This window comes from Mercenaria mercenaria, chromosome 8, assembly GCF_021730395.1.
Source record: "Mercenaria mercenaria strain notata chromosome 8, MADL_Memer_1, whole genome shotgun sequence".
Classification (NCBI taxonomy): Eukaryota; Metazoa; Mollusca; class Bivalvia; order Venerida; family Veneridae; genus Mercenaria; species Mercenaria mercenaria.
In genome coordinates this window covers 39,330,549-39,344,986 of record NC_069368.1, presented here as the reverse complement: position 1 = coordinate 39,344,986, position 14,438 = coordinate 39,330,549, and the positions used below count along the sequence as shown (strand labels likewise).

The 14,438-nt window shown below is 37.0% G+C and overlaps 1 protein-coding gene across 3 annotated transcripts in view; it reads right to left on the bottom strand.

Moving 5' to 3' along the window:
• The window catches only part of LOC123566557 (protein C1orf43 homolog), a 74,705-nt gene that overhangs the window by 52,677 nt on the left and 7,590 nt on the right, over positions 1-14,438 (bottom strand). Inside the window, exon 1 of one of the 3 annotated variants that reach the window (XM_053549750.1) lies at positions 7,535-7,557. The exons of the other annotated variants lie outside the window; for them this stretch is intronic. The gene's annotated coding sequence lies outside the window, so the exon portion shown is untranslated. Of the gene's footprint in view, positions 1-7,534; positions 7,558-14,438 lie in introns of those variants that run through there. 3 annotated transcript variants of the gene reach the window in all.

Sequence of the window (14,438 nt, the reverse complement as noted above, 5' to 3'; positions counted from 1 at the left end):
AACCACTCATTTTTAAAGATGCTATGATCTACCTAAAACCTTACATTTTCTGCCTGGTAGATATGATCAAGACATTCACAACTAGAGTTATCACTAAAGGTGATGAATGTACCCCCCGCATGCACTGACACAGTACATTGCAATTTGACGCAAACAAGACTGCAAAATTATGTGGACTGCATGTATATAGACTGTATGTATACAGTATAGTAACAAAAAACGAAGTCCCATAATTATGCAGAATATTTATCTAAAAGAATGTAACATGCACCATGCACAACTAGGGTTGGTACTGATCACTTGTGTGAAGTTTCATTAAATTGTGTGCAAGGGTTTGGTAGATTAGGCACGCACAAGATTGCATATGCAGACTGTATGTACATAGTATGTTAACAAGAAACAAAGTCCCATAACTCTGCAATTTTTGTCGCTGAAAGAACCTAATATGCCCCATGCACAACTACTGTTGTTACTGATCACTTGTGTGAAGTTTCATTAAATTGTGTCAAGGGGATGAGAAGAGATGGTGCGCACAAGATTGTGTCTATGTATATAGTATAGTAACAAAAAAACAAAGTCCCATAACTCTGCAAATTTTTTTCTGAAAGAACCTAACATGCCCCCATGCACAACTACTGTTGTTACTGATCACTTGGGTGAAGTTTCATTAAATTGTGTCAAGGGGATAAAGAGAGATGGTGCACACAAGATTGCGTCTACAGACAGACAGACAGACAGACAACCTGAAACCAGTATAGCCCCCCTTACAACTTTGTTGTCGGGGGGGGGGGGGGGGGGGGGGGGTACAAAAATGTATACTTTTAATATGTTATGTCAAAACATTAACAGTTGAACAGCATACAAACGTCAAAAAATAAAGCCATAAATTAGTTTTGATTTTTCATTATCAAGAAAAGTTGACCTCATTTTATTTTTCCATAATGTAAATGTTTTCAGCCCATAAGTCACTTTAGACTGGTACTACAAACACCACTGACCTATTCTGTACCTAGATGTTGAACTTCCAGTTGGTTGTTTCCTCATAATAGAGACTCTTAACAAGCCGACTCAAAACAAAAATACCCAAAATAGGCAAGAAAAACTTAATTAAGCTTGTTTCACTGCTTTAAGTTTGCTCATATGATACTATATATATATCAGTTATGTATAGGTGTACTTGAAGATATGTTATTTGATCATAATATTGGTGATAGTTACCCAGAATATTGCCAAAAACTTATTTTGGAAGGTATATAATTACCCCACCCACTTACTGCAGAGGTAGGGTACATTAGCACATTATTCATTGGATTATCCTGTATTATCTGTGATGTTAGGAATTTTCTAAGTCTAGTATCACAAAACTGGCAAATGAACAAAACCATATTTGTATCCAGTGTGCCATACAGATCTATATCTTTACCCTTTCCAACTTAAATTCAAAGCATTCTGTAAAGTCCATTCTATTGCATGCCATTTTGGTATTTCACATTTATATATAACAATAAATTCAACAGCCAAAACTTATAACACTTTATGACATTTTGGAAAGAAAGTTAAAATCATTCCAGTAAGTGAAAGTTTAAAGGAACAGGATTTCTTTGAACTGACATTGAAAAAAACTAGCCTATGTTTTCTAATGTGTACAAATTACTACAAAACTTATCAATTGAAATAGTTAGGAATGTTTTTGTTAAAAATAAGCATCATTTTAATAAGAAGTGGTCACAAAGTTAACACACACACACCTTAAAAAATTTTTTTTATAGATCTACTATTTTCAATTCAGACTATCGCTAAAATTCAGTGACTGTTTTCTTAAAAACATATTATTATTCATATTGTTTGTTATCTTTGTTGATTTAAATAACATTGTCTATTTCAATTTTAAGATATTTAATATACACTTGTATTTCAAACTATCAATATCATAATATTAGAAATACATCAAACACTATGAAAACTGTATTTCGTCATATCAATGAACCTACCGAACTGGCGTATACAGTTAGGTTCGAGTAAATTAGGGTGCAAAACGCCCGTGAAAAATGAACAAGATTTCTGGTGGTTCTGCCCTCGAATATCACCAACAGAAACCATTTGCACACTCAGACAGATGGAATGCATTAAACTGGTAACATAAATGTACATCTGCAGGGATAATTACCAAAAAAATTAGGCCAAAATATAACGGGCACCTGACAAGTTATCATCGCGGAATGGTGGATTACCTCCCGTAGCAAAAATTACTCGGTCTGAAAAATGATAAAATACGTATATGTACGCTCAATTATAACAGTATTAAGCACACTCATTAGTAAAAGGATCATTTTCCTACATAAAAATACCAGTTTGATCAGCGTATATGGCATTTTTGATCTAAAAATCTGGGAATTAATTTTTTCTGGAACAGGATTTCTTTGAACTGACATTGAAAAAAACTAGGCTATGTTTTCTAATGTGTACAAATTACTACAAAACTTATCAATTGAAATAGTTAGGAATGTTTTTGTTAACAAGAGCTGTCTCCGTAGGATGACACATGCCCCCGATGGCACTTTGAATGAATAGTTATGGCCGATGTTAGAGTTTAGGACCTTTGACCTACGGACCTGGGTCTTGCGCGCGACACATCGTCTTACTGTGTCACACATTCATGCATAGTTATTTTAAAATCCATGCATGAATGACAAAGATATGGACCGGACATGCCCATCAATGCACTATCATGAAAAATGATCTTTAACGTCTAAGTGTGAACTTGACCTTTGAGCTACGGACCTGGGTCTTGTGCATTGCACGTCATCTTACTGTGGTACACATTCATGCCAAGTTATTTGAAAATCCATCCATCGATGACAAAGATATGGACCGGACACGCCCATCAATGCACTATCCTTTAACGTCTAAGTGTGAACTTGACCTTTGAGCTACGGACCTGGGTCTTGCGCACTGCACGTCGTCTTACTGTGGTACACATTCATGCCAAGTTTTTTGAAAATCCATCCATCGATGACAAAGATATGGACCGGACACGCCCATCAATGCACTATCCTTTAACGTCTAAGTGTGACCTTGACCTTTGAGCTACGGACCTGGGTCTTGCGAACTGCAGGTCGTCTTACTGTGGTACACATTCATGCCAAGTTATTCGAAAATCCATCCATCGATGACAAAGATATGGACCGGACACGAAAATTGCGGACAGACCGACAGACAGACAGACGGTTCAAAAACTATATGCTTCCCTTCGGGGGCATAAAAATAAGCATCATTTTAATAAGAAGTGGTCACAAAGTTAACACACACACACTTTAAAATTTTTTTTTTATAGATCTACTATTTTCAATTCAGACTATCGCTAAAATTCAGTGACTGTTTTCTTAAAAACATATTACATTTGTATTCATATTGTTTGTTATCTTTGTTAATTTAAAGAACATTGTCTATTTCAATTTTAAGATATTTAATATACACCTGTATTTCAAACTATCAATATCATAATATTAGAAATACATCAAACACTATGAAAACTGTAATTCGTCATATCAATGAACCTACCGAACTGGCGTATACAGTTAGGTTCGAGTAAATTAGGGTGCAAAACGCCCGTGAAAAATGAACAAGATTTCTGGTGGTTCTGTTCTCGAATATCACCAACAGAATCCATTTGCACACTCAGACAGATAGAATGCATTAAACTGGTAACATAAATGTACATCTGCAGGGATAATTACCAAAAAAATTAGGCCAAAATATAACGGGCACCTTACAAGTTATCATCGCGGAATGGTGGATTACCTCCCGTAGCAAAAATTACTCGGTCTGAAAAATGATAAAATACGTATATGTACGCTTAATTATAACAGTATTAAGCGCACTCATTAGTAAAAGGATCATTTTCCTACATAAAAATACCAGTTTGATCAGCGTATATGGCATTTTTGATCTAAAAATCTGGGAATTAATTTTTTCTTCAGCTTTTTTTCTAGGATTTCCCAAACATTCTATGCAAAACACATTATATACATAATGTTCTATCTTTAGACTAAAGAATCGGGCACCTGTTCAGTTTGGGAAATGCCGTAATTTTCCAGAATAAGCGCGTTTCTATTGGCCCTACAGTGAGGTCAGATTTCCGGAAAAAAGTGAGAAATTATCTCCCCTGATTTGCGGTGGCATGGTGGTTGCTAATACTACGAAATCTGCAAAAGCCCTGTAAAATCACTATTTTAAGTAAAATACGTAAGTTTACAACATTATTTATGCATGTATCAACATATGTTACCCTTACGGAAATATTATAGTTTGCCGCGAACACTTGCTGCGATCATGCCGCGAATATCCGGCGAACACTTTTGATACAATTGGTTTTATTGACCAGACACCAGGCTCCGCCTACAGGTCATGTGGTACCACAAAATACTAGACCTCCGACATTTAGATCGATAATGGCTGCTGCTGCTACTTTACGCAATATTTCTGAGAGATTGGCAAGAAATTTCTGTCTTATTATGTGTCTTAAAACATTTAGATGAATTTTGAGAAAGTACTGTTAGGAGTCTTACATTGATAGTTTTGGGATTTTCCGACATTCGGGGACGGAATCAGTTGAGAAAGCATGTATATTCAGAAGACAAAAGAGGACAGAAGAAGGCTACACGACGACAATTACTGATGATATTTATTGTTGAAAATTATGTGTTGCTTCTTAAATAAATCACTGAGTTTATGCGTGTTTTTATTATTATAAAAATATTTGTTTATCATTCAGTTTGATATTTTCTTAGTATTTTTTAGCTCGACTATTCATAGAATAGTAGAGCTACTGGACTCGCCCATGCGTCGGCGTCCGCGTCGGTGTCCGCGTCCCGATTTGGTTAAGTTTTTGTATGTAAGCTCAGGTATCTCAGCAACCACTTGTGGGAATGGATTGAAACTTCACACACTTATTCACTGTGATAAACTGACTTACATTGCACAGGTTCCATAACTCTGTTTTGCTTTTTTACAAAATTATGCCCCTTTTTTGATTTAGAAATTTTTGGTTAAGGTTTTGTATGTAAGCTGGTATCTCAGTAACCACTTGTGGGAATGGATTGAAACTTCACACACTTATTTACTGTGATAAACTGACTTACAATGCACAGGTTCCATAACTCTATTTTGCTTTTTTACAAAATTATGCCCCTTTTTCGACTTAGAATTTTTTGGTTAAGGTTTTGTATGTAAGCTGGTATCTCAGTACTCACTAATGGGAATGGATTGAAACTTCACACACTTGTTCACTGTCATGATCTGACATGCACAAAGCAGGTCCCATAACTTTATTTTGCTTTTTTACAAAATTATGCCCCTTTTTCAACATAGAAATTTTTGGTTAAGTTTTTGTATGTAAGCTGGTATCTCAGTATCCACTAATGGGAAAGGATTGAAACTTCACACACTAGTTCACTGTCATGATATGACATGCAGTGCAAAGGATCAATAACTCAACTTTGCATTTTACAAAATTATGCCCCTTTTTCAACTTAGGAGTTTTTGGGTTAAATTCTTATATGTAAGCTGGTATCTCAGTACCCACTAATGGGAATGGATTGAAACTTCATACACTTGTCCACTGTCATGAGCTGATAAGCACTTTGCAGGTTCCATAACCCTATTTTACTTTTTTACTAAATTATGCCCCTTTTTCGACTTTCTTATTCATTCAAGCGACAAGGCTGTTAAATAGTCAAGCGTTGCTGTCCTCCGACAGCTCTTGTTTTGACTTGTACTCTATCAGTACTTATGCCCTGTGTGTAAAGCTGGAAAAAGTGTATTGAAGGATAATGATACATTTACATTTTAGGTATAAATAGCCCTTCTCCGTGCGATTTCGTACGGGCTCCGCAGCCTCTACGACTTTGTTTAGTGAAAAGTTATACATATTTGAACTAATCGAAAGCCGGTAGGCTGTAGACCGTAGACATGTCGTAAGTCACATTGCACAATCTCCGCACGGGGACAAAGTGCCTAAAAGAAATCGTACGGAGATTGTAGACACGAGACCTTCGCACGGCACTCACTGGGCCACAAAGTTCCTGCTTGCTGCAGTACCGAATGAAATCGCATGGATATTGAGCAATCATCACGCGGGAACTCTACAGCGGCCACATAATTTCCGTGCAGCGGCCTTTATATGGCATAACATTTTTCAGATGGTTATATATATTGGTCATCTTCAGCACATAAGATTTCCGTTGGAAGCTTGCGGTGACTGCAAGGCAACTGCACTGAAATTGCACGATTTTCGTATAATCTCCGCGCAGTATGTGTAAGAATTTCTCCCGGCATGTACAAAAAAAAAAAAAAAAAAAAAAATATGGCACGATGCTCGTATTTAATGTGAACACATACCCCGTAGCCACCTACGATGCCAAATTTAGACTAAATTTATCGCACGGCGCCCTGGTCAAATGTGAATTAAGTGAAAGCTAAATATATTAATACCATTGTATTTATAAATATGTGGTAGTTTCCGTCGATTTTATCACTTTCAATTGTCTGTGAGGACGTCCAAAGTCTTAATCCAGCAAAGACACTTCTCAAAACTTTACTTAGGTTTTGGAAAAGGCATAATCTAGGCGTTCTGGGAAGCGCTTATCGGACTTGCAAAGTCCCCACTGACACCTTTTTACCATTTTTAATAAATTTTACTGTATATATAATCATTTTCAAAAGGAATTTATCAGTCATTTTTAACGGTGTCGAGATCGCAATGTCGAGGGTAATATTTACATTAACACCGTCTAGAGGTGTGCGTCGAATCAAGCACATTGACTGGTTGATCGCCTATCGATTTATTGGTTTGATTGACAGCCGGCGTTTGGTCAGTTGTTCGCGGGATGTTAGTTTGTTGTTCACTTCTCACATGCAAATTAGTTTTGCCGCGAACTTCCTGTGAACAAGTAGCTGTGAACTTCCCATGAACAAGTTGCTGCAATCATCCCGCGAACTAGTTGCTGCGAACATGCCGCGAACTAACTGAAAACCATCTCTACAGAAATTGTGTACAAAAAAGCATGTACAGAAAAAGTGCAAAAACAAATAAATTAGTAGAATCAGGGATATAAATATTTATTGAATAAACTTGAACACTGAGGTTGTAACAAATTCCAATTGTCAATGTCTGAACTTTTTGATATCATTTTGGAGCATTTTAAACAAAGTTTTAATGATAAAATAGTTTGAATTTTAACTGTTACTTGTCATTCAATAACAGTCTGAGTGCATGTATTCATTCATCCAAGTTTTCTTCCCACTGCTTAAAGTTACATGTATCCTACAACATCTGTCATAGTTTTACATGACGATTGTTAATTATCAGACTTATGAAGCTTAGAAATTGTCAAAATAAGCTAGTTTTATATTTGACTTTTAGACAATCTGTTACAGCTCTGCAAAAGATTAAGCATATCTATTTCATTTTCAAAATTCCTATGTTTACTGAGATATATGAGTATAGATATTAAACATAAATTTTCTGACTTACCACAAAAAGTATATATTCCTATCAGCCTCTAAGAATCACTCATGAAAACTGTCTGTAATGCACACAGATTTCCTTCTAAACATGTCCAGAATATCTGGTTGTAATTAACTTATCAGACTCATACTGTGACCTTACAGATAATGTTACAAATTAATTGATCTACAATTACCTGCTCTTATAAAAGCTCTTCATTAACAGTTTACCAAAAGATTATAATCTTCTAAGTTCTTCTCGCGAACATGCCGCGATCATTGGTCTTCCTGCGAATATCCCGCAAACTAGTATCTGACCAATCGCGGCATGATCGCGGTAGCAGTGATTATCCCGCGAATACTTCCTGCGAATAGGTATGTTCGCGGCATGTTCGCAGCTTTTTGACCATTTCGTAAGTGTTTGATGCAGGCTTCGACCTTAGCGGTGGACCGTTGGACCGACACAACCAAAATATCGGCAGGTCCACTAACTATCAAAAGTTGGGTAGTCCGACGGTCAACTAATTTTCACGGTCTGCAAATAAAATAAAACTCAAGGGAAAAACTCATACCCAAATCGGCGAATTCACAAAATGAAAGTTGATTTTGCCTTAAGTATGGCATTCTAAAGTTATTAGCACTGCCAAGTTAAAGTCAGGATAGGACGAATGGACTACTCGACCGATCGGGCAAGTGGTTTTTACGCCGTAACTTTACCAAATTCAGAAATTACATCAGGCAAAATTACCTGAATTGACTGGAATTTACCCGCAAATCGTAAAGATATCAAAACGTCATGCTGGTAATTTTCCATTCCACAAGCATGTGCGCCCTATCGTAATACCTAATTTACATCGCCGTTACTTTTGTTTATCGGCACTATACAAACAAGAGTGCCATGATGGCCCTATATCGCTCACCTGAGTACCATTGCTTTAACCAACAAGAGCTGTCCGTAAGACAGCCAAGCTCGACTATTCGAAATATTGTCCCAGAAGCAGGAAAGTATTACCCAAAAAGGTTAAATATCAAAAGAGTTTTAAGTTCAAAAGGAGACATAATTTGACCAAAATGCATATCAGAGTTATGGGACTTGCAGCTATCAACTAGTTTTATAATCCCGAAGGCACATGTGAAGTTTCAATTCAATATCTGCATTAGTTTTGGAGATAGTAACTTGCATGTAAAACTTTAACCAGAATTTTCTAAGTCCAAAAGGGGGCATAATTTGGCCAAAATGAAGGTCAGAGTTATGGGACTTGCTGCTATCAACTAGTTTTATAACCCCGAAGACACATGTGAAGTTTCTATTCAATATCTGCATTAGTTTTGGAGATAGTAACTTGCATGTAAAACTTTAACCAGAATTTTCTAAGTCCAACAGTGGGCATAATTTGCTCAAAATACATGTCAGAGTTATGGGACTTGACCCAGAGAGGTTGGTAATTGACCTAGAAAAAGAAAAAATAAGTTTCAAAGCTATATGCCTTTAAATGATAGCTGTAAGTACTTGCATGCAAAAACTTAACCAAGGCGTGATGCCGCCGCCGACGCAAGGGTGAGTAGAATAGCTAGACTATTCTTCGAATAGTCGAGCTAAAAACAAAAAGAAACTAGAAATGTGTCCATGGGACACAGATGCCCCCACTACATGACAAAGGACACAAATTTTTTCCTAGGTCAGGGAACATAACTCCTACAATACTGAATGAATCCGAAGGCAAAACCCCAGGTGCACAACTGCACATGCTGACCAACATTCCTTTAAACTTTGGTGACTCTAGGACAAATACTTTTGGAGCTACGCATGACACAACATTCAAATGACCAATTTTTAACTAAGTCTGGGGCCATAACTCCTACAAGACTGAATGAATCTGGACGCGAAATCCCAGGTACACAACTGCACATGCTGACTGGTGCGTTCACACAAAACAAAGTCATATGACCTTTGACCCCTAAGTGTGACATTGACCTTGAAGTGAGCCATCCGAAACATGCGCTCTGCATGTCGTTTCGATGAGGTGAACATTTGTGTCAGGTTTCTTTGAAATCCTTCAAGGGTTTCAAGAGTTACAGAGCAGAAGGGATTTTGCTAACCAACAGACAGACAGAGACGGACACCGAGGCAACACATAATACGTCCCTTCAAGCGTATAAAAAGGAATCGAGATCTTATGGTGATACAAGTTGGGTGCAAGTCTGGTTAAAATCAAATCATAAATGAAGCTGCTATTGTGCAGACAAGGTCAAAATAGCTAATTTTGGCCATTTCAGGGGCCATAACTCAGGAACAAATTTAGGGATCTGGTAGGTTAAAGAAAGGAACCGAGATCTTATGGTGACACAAGTTTTGTGCAAGTTTGATTAAATTCAAATCATAAATGAAGCTGCTATTGTGCAGACAAGGTCAAAATAGCTAATTTTGGCCCTTTCAGGGGCCATAACTCTGGAACCCATAATGGAATCTGGCCAGTTCAAGAAAGGAACCAAGATCTTATGGTGATACAAGTTGTGTGCAAGTTTGGTAAAAATCAAATCATAAATAAAGCTGCTATTGTGCAGAGAAGGTCAAAATAGCTAATTTTGGGCCTTTCAGGGGCCATAACTCTGGAACCCATAATGGGATCTGGCTAGTTCAAGAAACAAGAGGACCATGATGGTCCTGAATCGCTCACCTCTTCCCACATGACCCAGTTTTGAGTATGACGTCGTTTTTTTCTATCATTTGACATAGTGACCTAGTTTTTGAGCTCATGTGACCCAGTTTTGAACCTGACCTAGATATTATCAAGATAAAAATTCTGACCAATTTATATGAAGATCCATTGAAAAATATGGTCTCTAGAGAGGTCACAAGGTTTTTCTATTATTTGACCTATTGACCTAGTTTTCGAAGGTACGTGACCCTGTTTTGAATTTTATCTAGATATCATCAAGGTGAACATTCTCACTAATTTTCATGAAGATCTCATGAAAAATATGGCCTCTAGAGAGATCACAAGGTTTTTCTATTTTTATACCTACTGGCCTAGTTTTTGACCGCACGTGACCCAGTTTCAAAACTGACCTAGATATCATCAAGGTGAACAATCAGATCAATTTTCATAAAGATCCATGGAAAAATATGGCCTCTAGAGAGGTCAAAAGATTTTAATAATTTTAGACATACTGACCTAGTTTTTGACCGCAGTTGACCCAGTTTCAAACTTGATCTAGATATCATCAAGATGAACATTCAGACCAACTTTCATACAGATCCCGTGAAAAGTATGGCCTCTAGAGAGGTCACAAGGTTTTTTTATTATTTGACCTACTGACCTAGTTTTTTAAGGCATGTGACCCAGTTTCAAACTTGACCTAGATATCATCAAGGTGAACATTCTGACCAATTTTCATGAAGATCCATTCAAGGGTATGGCCTCTAGAGAGGTCACAAGGTTTTTCTATTTCAAGACCTACTGACCTAGGTTTTGATCGCATTTGACCCAGTTTCAAACTTGACCTATATATCATCAAGATAAACATTCAGACCAACTTTCATACAGATCCCATGAAAAATATGGCCTCTAGAAAGGTCACAACGTTTTTTCATTATTTGACCTACTGACCTACTTTTTGATGGCACGTAACCCACTTTCGAACTTGACCTAGACATCATCAAGATGAACATTCTGACCAATTTTTATGGAGATCCATTCACAAGTATGGCCTCTAGAGAGGTCACAAGGTTTTTCTATTTTTAGATCTACTGACCTAGTTTTTGACCGCACATGACCGTGTTTCGAACTTGACCTAGATATCATCAAGATGAACATTCAGACCAACTTTCCTACAGATCCCATGAAAAATATGGCCTTTAAAGAGGTCGCAAAGTTTTTCTATTATCTGACCTACTGACCTAGTTTTTGACGGCACATGACCCACTTTCAACTTGACCTAGATATCATCAAGGTGAACATTCTGACCAATTTCCATACAGATCCCATGAAAAATATGGCCTTTAGAGAGGTCACAAGGTTTTTCTATTATTTGACCTACTGACTTAGTTTTTGAAGGCACCTGATCCAGTTTCAAACTTGACCTAGATATCATCAAGGTGAAGGTCCTGACCAATTTTCATGAAGATCTTGTGAAATATATGGCCTCTAGAGAGGTCACAAGGTTTTTCTATTTTTAGACCTACTGACCTAGTTTTTGAAGGCACGTGACCCAGTTTTGAACTTGACCTAGATATCATCAAGGTGAACATTCTGACCAATTTTCATGAAGATCTTGTGAAATATATGGCCTCTAGAGAGGTCACAAGGTTTTTCTATTTTTAGACCTACTGACCGAGTTTTCGAAGGCACGTGACCCAGTTTCGAACTTGACCTAGATATCATCAAGATGAACATTCTGACCAACTTTCATAAAGATCCCACAAAAAATGTGACCTCTAGAGTGGTCACAAGCAAAAGTTTACGGATGGACGGACAGATGGACGACGGACGCTGCATGATCACAAAAACTCACCTTGTCACTATGTGACAGGTGAGCTAAAAAACCAAGATCTTACAGTGATACAAGTTGTGTGTAAGTTTGGTAAAAATCAAATCATAAATAAAGCTGCTACTGTGCAGACAAGGTCAAAATAGCTAATTTTGGCCCTTTCAGGGGCCATAACTCTGGAACCCATAATGGGATCTGGCCAGTTCAAGAAAGGAATCGAGATCTTATGGTGATACAAGTTGTGTGCAAGTTTGGTTAAAATAAAATCATAAATGAAACCACTATCGTGCAGACAAGAAATTGTTGACGGACGGACTGATGGATGGACTGACGACGAACGAAGGGTGATCACAAAAGCTCACCTTGTCACTATGTGACAGGTGAGCTAACAAGAGCTGTCGGAGGACAGCAACGCTCGACTATTCAACAGCCTTGTCAATTGAATGAATACAAAAGTTGAAAAAGGGGCATAATTTTGTAAAATGCAAAGTAGAGGTATTGAACCTCTGTACTGCATGTCATATCATGACAGTGAACAAGTGTGTGAAGTTTCAATCCTTTCCAATTTGTGGATACTGAGATACCAGCTTACATACAAAAACTTAACAAAAAACTGCTAAGTCAAAGGGGCATAATTTTGTAAAAATGCCAAGTAGAGTTATGGGACCTTCACAGTGCATGTTAGATCATGACAGTGAACAAGTGTGTGAAGTTTCAATTCATTCCAATTAGTGGATACTGAGATATCAGATTACATACAAAAATTTAACCACAAACTGCTAAGTCGAAAAAGGGGCATAATTTTGAAAAAAAAAGAGAGTAGAGTTATGGGACTTGCTTAGTGCATGTCAGATCATGATAGTGAACAAGTATGTGAAGTTTCAATCCATTCCCATTAGTAAGTACTGAGATACCAGCTTGCATACAAAACCTTAACCAAAAATTTCTAAGTCGAAAAAGGGGCATAATTTTGTAAAAAAGCAAAATAGAGTTATGGAACCTGTGCAATGTAAGTCAGTTTGTCACAGTGAATAAGTGTGTGAAGTTTCAATCCATTCCCACAAGTGGTTACTGAGATACCAGCTTACATACAAAACCTTAACCAAAATCGGGACGCGGACGCCGACGCATGGGCGAGTGCAATAGCTCACTATTCTATGAATAGTCGAGCTAAAAACGCGAAGTGCATTCATTTTTTAATATAATCGCTTTAAATATTCAACACCGCTTGAGAACTAATACAGTTTGAATTCTATAACAATTTTAATAAGATATCGACAGAAATGTAGGCAAAATTCTTTAAAAACGATCAAATTTTCATATAATGATTTGTAAAATTTCGAACAGCGTGATCTTGATTATTTATTTCTTTCTTAAAGTAAATAAACGATACATACTATTGTAATAAAATTCAGACTTTTGACCAGAAAGTACAAACAAGAGCACCCCCTTGCTGGTGCCAACGCTCATCTGATTTTTTGGTATAATAGAAATATTGTCCTACCTATGATTTTCTAAGTCTAAAAAGGTCCATCATTCTTGCAAAAAGCAGGATAGAGATATGTTTCTTGATGTACAGCGTCCGCTTATAATGGTGAAAAATTGTTGCAAGTTTTAAAGCAATAGCTTTGATAGTTTATGAGAAAAGCTGACTTAAACATAATACTCAACCAAGAAAACTGATTTTCTAAGTCCAAAAGGGGCAATAATTATTGCAAAAAGCAGGATGGAGTTATGTTTCTTTATGTACAGGGTCAGCTTATGATGGTGAACAAGTGTTGTAAGTTTCAAAGCAATAGCTTTGATAGTTTAAGAGAAAACGTTGACCTAAACATAAAACTTAACCAAAAAATCTGATATTTTCTAAGTCCAAAAGGGGCCATAAATCTTGCAAAAAGCAGGATGGAGTTATGTTTCTTGCTTTACATGGTCAGCTTATGATGGTGAACAAGTGTTGCAAGTTTTAAAGCAATAGCTTTGATGGTTTAGGAGAAAAGCTGACCTAAACATGAAACTTAACCAAGAAAACTGATTTTCTAAGTTCAAAAAGGGCAATAATTCTTGCAAAAAGCAGGATGGTGTTATATTTCTTGATGTACAGGGTCAGCTTATGATGGTGAACACGTGTTGCAAGTTTCAAAGCAATAGCTTTGATAGTTTTGGAGAAAAGTTGACCTAAACATAAAACTTAACCAAGAAATCTGATATATTCTAAGTACAAAAGGGGCCATAAATCTTGCAAAAAGTAGGACTGAGTTATGTTTCTTGCTGTACAGGGTCAGCTTATGATGGTGAACAAGTGTTGCAAGTTTCAAAGCAATAGCTTTGATAGTTTAGGAGAAAAGCTGACCTAAACATAAAACTTAACCAGGCAACGCCGACGCTGATGCCAATCAAGTGATGACAATAACTCATCATTTTTTTTTCAAAAAATCAGATGA